This window comes from Anas acuta, chromosome 16 (assembly GCF_963932015.1).
Source record: "Anas acuta chromosome 16, bAnaAcu1.1, whole genome shotgun sequence".
In the NCBI taxonomy this organism is placed as follows: Eukaryota; Metazoa; Chordata; class Aves; order Anseriformes; family Anatidae; genus Anas; species Anas acuta.
In genome coordinates, this window is record NC_088994.1 from 6,305,291 (window position 1) to 6,318,273 (window position 12,983).

The following is a 12,983-nucleotide window of genomic DNA, read 5'->3' on the forward strand; positions in this document are numbered from 1 at the left end:
CGTGGTTCCTTTGGGCTCTGGCAGACCTAGAGCTGCAAAGGGCTGGGGAGCTGCTATAGCAGATGCCTCGTGCCTGGTACTAACCTGCCCTGGGTTCACCTGCAGAATCCTAAACTGTGTGCAGCGAAGTTTAAAGATGCTCGATCTAGGGGCAGTGCTTAACAGAGAAATGTAGGGATAAAAGCCTCAAACCTTGCAAAGCTTCAGAGGCAGTTATGTGCTGTACCTTTGCCTTACCTACGCAGCTTGGAAGAGCCCCTCTGTGCACAGGCTTTTTAGGACCAGAACATCTCCTACTGCCAGGTGTAGTGGAGTCCCAGCTCACACTAACTCATAGCCACGGTGCTGCAGTCCTATTGCTAATAAACCAGTTAAAGCCAGAAAGGAGGCCTTTACCTGCTGCCAGCTCCTGTAATAACGTGTCCTAAGTGTGCTTTCTTCTTGCTCTTTCAAGTCATGCACGCACAAGTTACTTTACAAAGTGGTCTCTTGTCTGAGCCTCACAAACTTGTTTTACTTATAATGAGTCTTAGATTCTAGCGAGGACTGCCAGAGGGGAAGCAGTGTTACGCTGTATTGCACCACAGAAACCACCCAACTTAAGTGGATTACTCTTTTTGCCATGGGCTGACTTGCTTATGCAGGTCTGCTTTGTTATCAAGCGTCTGTTACGACACAGGAAAAAGTACTGAAGTGAGCAAGGCCTGTTCTGTCATCTGGATTATCCACTCTGCTTCCCCACGGGAGCTTTAAGGAAAGACTCTTCTGCATGGGCCCAGGAATCCTTGTCCTGGAAAACCTAACTATGGGAGAAGAGGCCGATGGCCTCTGTCCTTACAGAGAGCTTCGTGGTGGTCTGGAGCTACTTGAACGATGCTTGTAGTCCTTCAGTTGGCAATGCCTCAGATAAGATGAAGTTGGGAGCTGACCTGCAGGCTGATCTGCCAGCTCCTCTCTTGTCAGCTGAGTTAGTGACAGTATTTTTCTTCTGCTTAATTTCACTTTAGAATTCTAAATTTTAGATTAAATTTAGCATGCCTAGATCTCTCGCAGTCAGTCTGCAAGATTCAGCCTGGGATTTGAGGAAGCTCCTTTTAATCCTCTCTTCTGGGTGTGGGTTTTCCCCAAATCTCATTTCCTATTGCAAGTTTGAATGGCCTCTGACTCCAATTAGCCTAACACAATCGAAACAGAGGGCTGAGGTTCAAAGGATGTGTTTCAGTGGCAGAGTTATCATACCTCAACGCTGGGCAAAGGAGCCCCATCTGCCTCCACACCTCCCTGCCCCTCCAAGAACTGGGATTTTCAATCCTAAAACATAAGCTTTGGTTAAAAGCAGTTTCAGGGTTCTTCTGCTCTCTGGATTTTCACGTTCTCCCCACATCCATGGATGGTGGAAACCTCTTCATTAATGCCAAGACTGGTATATACATGACTCCAAGGTCTACGATTTTAAGAAAAATGCCAGGTATCATGAGACTCCCCATAAAATCATGACAGTTAGCTAGCTGAAAACACAAAGAGAAGTCTTGTACTCTTTCTTTTTCTTTAAAGTTATTCTATTTTGGAGTAAGGAATCCTAGAAAGAAAAAAAGAGCAAAGTGCCCACAAAAGACCCTTGTGTCATGCAACATAATAAAACTGCCAGCTTTGCTCCCCCAAAGAGAGGTAGCCTTTGATGATGCAGTCCATCAGGCAATACACCAGTCTGCAAAGGTATTGGAAACTTCTTGGCAAAGCCAGGAGCTGCAAGCTGAAAACTCAGCTTGTAAAATGTGAATGATCGAAACGCATCAACTTTAAAGTATGTTCTGTAATGCTTCAGACAAATAAAGGAACCCTTAAAAAGAAAGGGCAAAATCAAATGAGGAATCCAGGCTGTGACTGGTTGTCCTCCTCAGTAATGTTGAAACCTGGCTAAATTTAGAAAAAGAGGCCCTGAAACTTCTCCTGAACAGAACTAGTGTTTGTACCTTGAAATGATGCTGAGGGTTTCACTTTTCGTTACAAGCAGATTACTTGGGTTTCTCAAGGAATTTAAAGCACTCTTAAAAAAAAATGTGTAATTTTGTCAGGTGTAAAATGACTGTGGTGGCAACATGTGCTAGGGAGCAGCCCTTGCTCTCCCCATGCAGGGACCTGCAACCATTCACATCCATCAGTGGAACACAGCAGGTGACAGCATGGATGAAAAGCAGGACAGGGTCCTATTTTAATTCCTAGGGCTAACCTCCTCCATTGACCAGGGATGCTCAGAGAGCTGTTAAATTGGCTTTGTTTTGTTTTCATTGACAATAACAATCTTCTCAACATCACAGACCTCTGTGGCCAATTTAATCCCAGTAATGCAGTTCCTCTGAATGCTGGGACCGATCCCGATGAGGTACCGTGGGGCCAGCCCTGCTTTGCAAGGTGCCTCTGCAAGGAAAAGAGCTGTTAACCCGAATTACTTGGCAGCTCCCAGAAATTCTAGCAGGTAATTGTCGCAGGGCAGTCAGTCGCACTTGGCCCCCATGGCTGCACGAGTTGCTCCAAGAAACTGCAGTAGCTCTGATCACAAATTACTGTGATTTGTCAGCTGTAATACAAGCCCAGCTATGGTTTTGATGCTTTTGCCAGCAACATGTGAAAGAAAATATTTGAGTGAAGCGGTCTAAGTCAGGTTGGGTAAAGAAAATGGGCAGTGGCGGGGGAGCCAACCTGACCTACCCAGATTTATTTCATGCAGTGGTGAAACCAGCCCACTGCCTGGATTTAAGACCAGTGGCTATATTTAATCTGTTTGAATAACTTTGGATGGGTGTTGGGCTTCTTTCCTCTGGAAATTATAATCCAATCCTGCGTACCATGTAAATAATTTAATAACCTCCTGTAATATCTCTCCTCTTGGAGCAATTACACATAACACTGGAAACACAAGCATGTCTCTGACAACAAAAGCATCTTTTGGAGAAGAATTGCCATAGTTAGAAGAGTAAGATTTTATTTTTTTTACAGATGAAGACCAGAGCCACATTGGGTGGGAAGTGGGAACTCCACACTGGTTCCCTTCATAGGTTACTGCTGGAAAACTCAGCATTTTCTGCTTCCAGGTTGGAGTTTTTGAGGTCCACTGAGCTCATCTGGTGAAAAATGTCAGATAATTGCAAATGCAATGGTAGTCACGTTCATTCTAACAGTGTGTATAACTATGACTATATATATATAATTACATAGAGTTATCTAGTTGTATATATGGTTAGGTGTAAATATAGTTACAAATGGGATTTCAATAACCCAGTAATTAAGTAAATTCCTGTTGAAAGTTCTAGACTTGCAGTGAGACCTTGGAGAAGGACAACCACATTTACCCGGGTGCCTCACAAGAGCCCATTGCAGAACTGGGTCCATTTTTTTAACGGACTTCTTTATGAACCCGTGTCCTCCAGTAAGGATCAGAAAGGACGGTGCTTTGGTGTGCATTCATCTGAGCTTTTCTTCCTCCTGAATCTGCATACGCTGTGTGACAAGGAAGCCTGCTGAAGGTTAATTGTTACTCTAGGATATTATGTGCCTTCTCTCTTGTTAATTTTGGGGGCAGGGTGTGGAAAGGAAATCCCTGGTACTTGAACCTTGCTGGAAATATCTGGATGGTTGCTTAAAACAAATGTTTGCCTTACAAGAAAAAAACAGTCCAAAGGTATTTCTCTTTTAAACAAAACTTGCATAAAAAGCCACAGATTTTACCTGCTGCTGTTTGTGTTCCTGTAGCCCTGAGAAGAGGTCTGAGTCAGGAACCTCTGTGACTTTTTTTGGGGTTGTTTTAGCAGAAGCCTCATTCCCTTTACTCTCCACCAATGCCAGAGTCCGTCTGCGGCATAAACCCTTGGTTAAGATCCAAATTACCCCCTTAACTCCAAGGACACAAGCGAAATGAGTGAATGGAAGAGGTCTTTCACCTTCCAAAACATTTTTTGTTTGTTTTTGTTTTTGATTCTCCTGGGTAACAGAGAAGCCCATACTGCCTTCACACCTCTTGGGAGGGAAGGGAAGACGAGAAGGCAGGGAGAGGTGCATCCTCCACCAGCACCAAGGGGCCTGGCTGATGCAGGAATTTGATTTTTTATTTGAAGATCCTTGATAGTATTTCCAAGCAGGGGATGGAGCAGAGGATTTACCCAGCCCAGCTGAGATGGATCAGCAAGGCGATTGCAGCTGAGCTCCTAGCCCCAGCTGAGGGCTGTGCAGTGCTGCTGGAGGAGGCAGAGCCATCAGGTTCCCCTTCACTGACTGATGAGCTGCCTGCGAGTGTCTGGCAGGTTCATTTCCAACCCCATCCTTTTAATTCTAGCCCCTCTTTCTTCCACGTGAACCACCGGGGAGTAAATACGTGAGGGTTTCTACCCAATTACACCTCCTTTTAACAGCATTAGGAAACCGAGGAGCTGCTCGATACCTAGCTGAGGTGGAGGGAATATTTAGCATCTAAGAAATGTCCGTGACCTTCTGGATGTAAGGTGGCAGAGCAGCCCATGCTGTGCTACATCTAATATGCATATTCATGGCTCGTTTATTCATGAAAGAAATGACTGGATTAGCAATAGTTTGAAGGACACTGATCATGGAGTTGAAATACATGCAAGTTGCTCACAAATTAGAACTCCATCATCTCTGTAATAAATTGGTAACCATTGTAAATCCTTGCATATCGGTGTTGTTATTGGAAATACCATGTTGTATTTTATTGGATTGGAAACATTTCACAGCTATCAACCTGTCAATTATTTTAGCACAACACAAGGTTTTTCATGATGATAGATGGTGATTCTAAATAATTTTTATAAAGTATTTCTACTTACCGTGGTGTCAGGAAGCCTGCCTGCCTGTGAAATATTGTGATTTTTGAAGCACTCACCTGATAACACTCCTTAATTGTGTAACATTAATCTATGTGTCAATCAAATGCTTGCAGACTAATATATGGAATTTTTTTTTCCTTAGATTTCCATAGAGGGGGAAAAATTAAGATCATAGAAAACTCTTGGCAGCATATGAAGGGAGAAGCAATGCCAGACTTGTAACCAATCATGAAAATGCATGTTGTAAAGAATAAAGAAATGATGAACCCTCTTCACTAATGAACTCTACTTTTATTCAGAATGAAGATGTCTTCCAGCAACATGTTTTTTCTTTCTCTTTCTTTCTCCCCACTTCTAACATGCTGAGTAAAAAGAAAAAAGCCCAGTTCTACATGTCTTGAACAGATTCAAACATCTGTGAATAAATAAGTGCTAAACATTAGATACCTCCCATTTAAGTTTCAAAGTCTCTTTCAGAGGATAGTAAATGATATTATTTTGCCTCCCAGAAAGGAAAATTAATTCACAGAGAGGCTGACTTAACTGGGATCACGCAATGAGTGGGAAGCAGAGAGAGCTCTGCTATCCTACAGAGTGCGCTGAGATCCCAAAATATTTGAGAGGTCAAGCAGGCCAAAAGTTATTACTTCTAACATGAAAGTGTTGAGCATTTTTACATTCAGCCAGAAAGGCTGCGAGGGAAGGGGAGCGGTCGCCGTGGGGGAATAGGGCCATGGAAATGATGGGGACAGCCCCTGGCATGGGTGCAGCTCCCCGCGCAGGAGGAGGCACTCAGGGGAGGCTGGGGCAAGGGGCAGCTGCCTCCTCTTGCAGGGCCACCGTGTCCCCCTCACAACCTGCTGGGGCAGAGCCTTGGAGAAGGGTGCTTCAGGCTTTTCTCCTCTATGATCACAGCACGGAGCAAGCTGCTTGCTTTGGTGACACTGCTCCCTAGTCCCTGGTCAGCCTGGGCCACGGCAGAGAGGACTGCCTGTGGTTGTCCCCATCCTTTACTGCACCCTGATCCTTCTCCCAGCCTAAGCCAGCCTGTAATCCTCCTCCAGCTGGAAATAAACCCCATCTCAATTACACACCACACTAGAGCTCTCTCCTGCTGCTGCTGCTGCTCTGGTTTTTATTGCTAGCACCAAGTGAGCTGGGGCCGCAGTCCTGTTCACCTGATCCCAGAGCTTGGTGTGGAATGGGAAAAAAAAAAAAAAATTGTGGGACCCAGTACGGTGCCACAAAACCAAGCCAGCTACAGCATGGGGTGCTGGATTGGAAAGTACACCTGTGTCAGGAGGGTTTCCAGTCCCCATCACAGTGGATTCTGCCCCAATCCCAAGGGTCTGCACGTGTCAGCACTGACCGCTCCGAACAACCATGGCAGGACTGGACTCGAGGTGGTCCAGGACTTTTCCCTATTTATACACCATGCAGCCCTTTCCAACCATTACACTGATTTTATATGTGCAAGCCTGTTTCGGCAATTAGAGCAAAAATCTTTATAGCTCTTTTGGTTTGAATTGGGCTGGTTTCAAACCCAGGTACTAAAATGGATAAAATTATCTTGAAAAGCTAAGGAATTACACTGTACTCTCAGCTCCTCTGCATCATGTTATGAAAGACACAAAGATAATATTTGTATAAATTAAGGCTATTGGAGACGTATGGTATTTCAGTTTCTGCTTCATTAAGTTGTCCTCCAGCCCTGAACATCCCTCGATCTATTCTGCAGCACTTTTCTATTTTAAATTTAATCTACCCTGCTGCAGAATGGAAGCTTAAAAGGATATTGCCTCTTTAAATTAAATGTGGAAAAAAAATAACAATGGTGGAATTCTTGCTGAAGTGAATGCAATCTATTATATAACTTCTAGAATTCATAATATTTTCATGTCTGTTAGCCTCCCTACTAGTTCAGTGGTGTATTTCTTCACTGTTTCACTGTGGCCACAATCACTTTTTTTTTTTTTTCAGTGATTGTAAAAGACCAGAAGAAACCACTGTGACCACCTAATCTGATTTCATATGTATAATAGACCATAGGACATGTCTGGATTAATTCCTAATTTGATTAAAATTAATCTTGGGAAAATATCCAAACTTTTCCCTACAATTTCCAAGCAATGGAATATCCATTTACAACCCCTCATGAGTTGTTCCAATCCCAGATTATTTTAGACTTATTTTTACAGAGAAGTGCCCTCTGTTTGGAGGCTGGAATTTCATCTTCCTCTGATTTGTAGTTATTGGATCCTTCCTCTGCTTCCTCTGTGGGATCTGTGTGTGTGTGTGTGTTGGTGGTGGCCAACATACCAGGACCAAGACATTTTCACCAGAATGGTCACGACTCTTCTGTGAGCCCTGCTACCAGCCAGGCAATGAGCCATCCAAGCTAGCTGCTAGGAAATAAAGTGATGATTCAAAACAGGTTCTCCTGAGGATTACCCACCTCATAAAGCCCTACCTGGGCATCTGCCCTGCTACCACACGTAGAATTTTCTCCCAAAGTTGGGCATCCAAAGACCTCCTTTTAATCAGAGTCTCATGTTCTGGCTGCCTGCCTGGGTGGGCAAGAGACAGGGACTGGTTTTGCAACAGCACCCAAGGGTGCTAGAACCCATTCCCAAAGATGCTTGGCACCATTGCTTTCTTATTCTGCTCTACCAAAGCTGTTCTGCTTTGGACAGAATAACTTGTGCCACAGAGAGGGAAGGGGGTTGCAAACACACGTGTAGGTGAATGAGTGGTAGTTTACATATCTGCTTGGTGCATAAATCATGCTGCACATCGGGTAGATTTGGTGGAAGTGCACTGAGAAACCATGAGCCTTCAGCCTGGGAGAGACAGAATACCTTATTTTCATGTATGTGAATGAGACCTGAGTTGGAGACAGGCAGCCAGTTGCTTCTGGCTGTCTCAGGAGCAGAACTTCATGGGCCTGAAGAGCTTTGCTGCTAATACTGCAGGTGCCTCCAGACTGTAGGTTTAAGGAACAGTCTGGTGGGGATTTTGAGCATCTAATCACAAGACTTAATGTTCCCAGTTCCCATGATAAGTGTTCAGCTTCTTGTTTGTATCTGGGTCATCAGGTCCTCAAAGGACAGGAGTTGTGTATTGTAAAACATCCTGAAGTTATTGCTCTGCTGGTGGGAGAGAGCTGTTTTGAAGATGGGTAAATTCCTAGAAATAGAATTACCAGAATGGGGATGAAAGAGACACCCAGAGAGGTGGTGGGATCTCCACTCCTGGAGATTTTTCAAGACTTCTCCATCCAAAGCCATGGATGACCTGATCTGATGCTGGCGACAAACCTGTTTTGAGTGGGAGGTTGGATGAATGAGAGACCTCTGGAGCTCCTTTCCAGCCAACATTTCTGTCATGTGGGAGCATGGAGGGATGCAGTCGGGGGGGGGGAAGGGGGGGTCTGTCATTGCCTGTGTGGAGTCATAGCAGAGTCATCAGCAGGTTCTCTAATGCGAAGCAGCTCCTCCCGCACTCCAGCTATGAGAGAAGGCTCTCGTGGGCGTTCTCAGTGAGAGTGCCCTGGGAAAAAGCAATTGCAGTCTGGGGAGGGGGAATTAAACTGTGTCATTGAGAACAGCGATTAAAGAAGCCAAGTGAGATTTCAAGGAAAAAAGCATGAATCTATAGGGCACATTAGTTAATTAAAACAGAAGCACCATCTTCAGAAAGATGATGATTTTCATTCACGGGAAGCTTCTGTTTTCTGCTAAAGGCATACTGAACTGGCGACAGTAGCTCAAGACAACCGTGGTTGCTTTTGGAATAAAGCTGTTAGTTCAGAAGAGGAACAAACACACCCCTTCCCTGGAGTCCCAAGTTCTTGGCTGGAGGAGCTTCCAGCCCTGCTGTACTGCATGTTCAGGGTGGAGCAAAGTGATTCAAGCGAAGGCAGATACTGATTATAGTTTAATTGCTTCTGCAATGCCTCTCTTCCTTGTCTTTGCTATCTCCTGGCAGAAGGCATCTCACCCCCATTGGAGGCTGGGGTGAAACTTTAGCCCCGACAAAGTCTGATGGCCAAATTCCCACGGACTCTGTTCTCCCAGGAACGTGGCCATGTTTTGTGTGCAATGGGGCCTCCACTCCCTTTCTTCTGCATCCCCTTTGGATCCCAGTTGTGAGCTCACTCTCCATATCATCTGCTGGATCAGCTCAGGCCCATCTGGGAGCTGGGCTGTGCTCCCATAGTGAAGGTCTGTAAAAAGGAGTACATGACGGAGGGACTCAAGTAACCCCTGGGTACATTACTTCTAGAGCCAATCGGTCACGAAGCAAAAGGCTAGAAATAGATTTACTTTCAAAGGCCTAGGATTTTATTTTATTTTTAATTGAAGGGGAGCAGTACTTTCTCCACTTAATGAAAAAGGCCTTTTCCTTGTCATAACCAAGAAAGGAGGCTGCAGCACTTGGCAAACAAACTTCTATTAAGTGCATTTGCTGGAAATGTTTATACTTTGGTCTTGACAACTATCTTGAATATACTGAGCATTGCACTGTGCTCTAGCTTGCATAATTGTGACATGGGAGCAAAGTCCTTACGGGGGAGGTGATAGGCACTTTCCTTGGGATCTATTTTTTTTTTTTTAATACCTGCCACTTGTAATCAGAGGCAAGAACTTGTTTTGGAAAGTATTTTCCTGCTCTCCAGGGATTTTCTCTTTCCCTTGGCTGACTTGAGCAGCAGCACGAGAAGAATGAAGGGAGCAAAAAGGAGGGAGGAACTCCTTCAGAGCAGGGAAATCACCACTACCTTCCATGCAGGGTGGCAGATGTTTAACGAGGGGTTCTCTGCCTTCCTCCAAAACTCCCCTTCTGCAGCATGTTGCCTGGAAACCCTCTGCTTCTTCCCCTTTCACATATAATTACTGCAAATTGCTGAAAACTTTATCTAAACTCCTATCAGACAGACAAATCGCTGTTTGATCAGGGCAGATACATGGACCTGAGTGATTCCAAAAGTTAATCTCCACTTGATTTGGGTTTTTGGTGTGGTTTTCTTTCCCTACTGTCAGGATTCAACCCAGTATTTCCCTAGCTGTGTAACAGGAATCTGTGCTCATTCAAAAAGGCCTGGGTTCTCCGATTTTGTATATGAGTAGAAGATAAGAAAGGAGGTAGACAGAGATTAGCATAAGAGACTGGTTAGATGAATATGAATGGGTGCTCTCACTTCGAGGCAAATGGATGGCAGCTCAACAGATGGTGGTTGCTCACCAGCCCCTGCCAAACGCTGCCGGCGTGGGGCTCTCCTTGTGGATGGGTGTCCCCTTTACAGCTTGATTTCCCTTCTGGAAGCCTCCACAGAAAGGCAGCGAAATGTAACCCACATGAGGAAGGAATTACTCTTTGCCCCCAGCCTCTGTCTTTGCGGTCGGAGGCTGGGCTGACGCACCGCGTGGGGAGAGAGCCGGAGGGCAATAACCCGTCATCTCGGTGCCATGCTAATTCCGCGGTTAAATACAAGGGTGTCGCACGGCGCTGGTGCTGCTGCTGGCACGGCTCCCTGACACCGACGGGACATGCACGCAGGTGGGGCTTGGCGGCACTCCGGTTCCCAGCGCTGAACCTACAGCCCATTCCCTACGTGGGGCTGGAGAGGTGAGGGTGCCTCCCAGGGCTGCGACCTCCCCAGGGAGATGGAAGCACCTCTGGCAGGAAAGAGCAAAATGAAAAGTGTATCTGAAAGCCTCCCTTTCCCACCTACTCGTGCAAGGGAGCCAAATGAGAAGAAAGTGGACATGAGGCTGAGCTTTGGATTTTGATTCTGGTTCATTTTTTCTGGAAGAGTTTCATCCAAAGCTGGGAGATGCAAGTTCTGGCCATCGTTTGCAAGCTCCCAGGGAAGGAGCTGGGGTTCTCCAGGACCACTTCAGGTTGGAAGCAGGCTGCATCGTGAAGTTGCCAGGAAGAATTCACTCTGTCTGCAATATGCAGAGCCAGGGTGAAGCAGGGAGCCTAAATCACCCAGATGACTTCTAGAACGATTAGTCTCCCCCAGGTCAAGAATGTAGGCAAACCTGACCCGAGGGCTAGCTGCCCTCTGGGCTTGCTTTTATTATTATTATTTTCCTCTGACAAACGCCTGGCTGCTGCTTCAGCCACTGCCCAGATTTCATTTCCCCTGTGGAGCGCAGGAGCTGCCGAGGCACCAAGGAGTTAACCTGCGCTGGAGGCAGGCAGGGAGCCCACAGCCCCAGACTGCCTTTTCTCCCCTGCTCGTGAGAATCCCTCTTCCCAAACTGCTTCGCACACTCACAGTGCTCACAGTTAACAGGTTGTTTGTCTTGCAGTGGATCGGAGGGACTCTGTGTAAACCTCCATACAACTGAATTTAATTACCTGCCAAACCTGCACCAGGGCATAAGCCCACATATTGTATGTGACATTACCAGTAGAGCAAGTACTGGAATGCAGGGGCTAGAATAATTTGACAGCTAACATAAAGCACCGTGATTTATATTTTGGTTATATTGAGATTCTCCCCACCAACCCCCCTCCCTCCCCCCCCCCCCCCCCACCTTTGAACACTCATATAAATATTTACTTGGATCCTAGGACCTTGCTTAACCCTCACGGTGCCACATTTTATCTTCTTCCTTTTTTCTTTTTTCTTTTTTTTTCTTGGCATTTTTGGTTTTTCAGCAGCTACTCCAGAAATGCCTTTCATTTTCAAACATGGAAGATTTAAAGCAAAAATAATTTCACCTTTAAACTGCCTCATCTGTAAACAATGTGATCCAGTAAGCTTTATATATTTACTGTCATGTTCAATTGAAAACAGATCATGGAGAAAGGTTTCTTTTAAGACACAAGATGTTTAATAGAAACATTGGTTTATATTCTGGAGCAGAGACCAGCTGATACCTCTGCTATGTTTTAAATTTGATCCCAGCTACTCTATCTCATTAATTATTGAGCTCAGTAATGTGAATATAAAATCTGTTTGTTTCAAATTTAAACTTACCTGATTTCAATGCTACCAGGAAAGGGTCCTTTTATTTTATGTCACCTCGTGGGTTAAGTCTGCACACAGTAGGACAGAAATCACCCCATGGGAGAAATCTGCTAATACAGAAAATCAGAAAGCCGTAGGTTTTTCTCTTACTGTTATTATCATGATTCCTGTCTGGCTACCTGACTTACGCAGGAGTCACTTAGCCCCAGAGGCTCACAGGTATTCGCTTAATACCCTGCTCTTACGGGTGTCTGGCTTGAGAAAAGAGAGAACCTGGAAATATCCTTCCACAAACATTTTCCGCTGCCATCCTTGCTATGCCCTTTATCCATCTGTGGGTTAACCTGTCGCTCCTCCAAACCAGTGCTGGACCAAATGAATTTGAGCTTTCCCAAGCCTTGAGATCAGCATGTGCTCTCGCAGCCCAGTGTAGCGTTACCGCTGCAATACCCAGAATGAAATGCCTGATCCACAGGTCAAGGCTGACATAAAAATAAGGACGGACTGTGTCAAGAGGAGTTTAACAGTCCCATCGTTCTGAGGTCCTGAATGTACCCTGCGTTTCTCTGCTTCAGCATCCACATGGGATAGCTCGGTCCTAGAGCTGATGCTAACATTGCAATAGCACCACCATGACATGTGGAGCTGGATGCCATGCAAGATGGGGGGGGGGGGCAGACCGAGGATAAATATAAAAGCTTTACCTTAGAATCACGTAGGTAGAGATTTCAGACTCAAAACCCTTTTGCCTGTAATCTTTGGCCACCTTAAATCAGGGGGAAATGGAGATCCAGCGAGCTGTAAGGGCTGTGTGAGCTCAGAGAGCTGGCTGCAATGTACGTTCCCTTTCTCGTGTTTGCAGAGGCTTTAGGCAATAACTGCACCATGGCGCAGGAGCAAGGAAGAAGCAGTTAGCAGAAGTCCAAGGTGCGGGTTTATTGCCCTTTGTGATTTCTCTTCTGAATGGGTCCCCTGAACCAGCAGGAAAGTTTCTGCTCCATTCACTGGCAAATGAGACAGGACCCATTAAAAGACAGGATTACAGCGCCCTGCGCTGCCTGCCCCTCCACGCCCCTTGCTGTGGGCGATGCGGTGCCTGCGCTGCTGGCTGCAGGAGCAGCACAGCACGGTGGGACCTGTCCCACCAAGCCTGTCCTCGG

General features: G+C 45.7%; 2 long non-coding RNA genes across 3 annotated transcripts; one reads left to right on the forward strand and one right to left on the reverse strand.

The window, feature by feature from the left end:
* Nucleotides 1–1,805: 1,805 nt before the first annotated feature.
* On the forward strand, nucleotides 1,806–5,395 carry LOC137865510 (uncharacterized). The gene is made up of 2 exons (XR_011101950.1): nucleotides 1,806–2,476; nucleotides 4,981–5,395. It is a non-coding gene; the product is annotated as an uncharacterized lncRNA (long non-coding RNA).
* LOC137865509 (uncharacterized) lies at nucleotides 2,640–12,983 on the reverse strand. Of its 2 annotated transcripts, none has more exons than XR_011101949.1 (3): nucleotides 12,528–12,983; nucleotides 11,833–11,930; nucleotides 2,640–3,122 (listed from the first exon to the last, which is right to left on the reverse strand). It is a non-coding gene; the product is annotated as an uncharacterized lncRNA (long non-coding RNA). The 2 variants fall into 2 exon arrangements; XR_011101948.1 differs by lacking the exon at nucleotides 2,640–3,122 and adding an exon at nucleotides 9,180–10,789 and having other exon boundaries at nucleotides 12,528–12,982.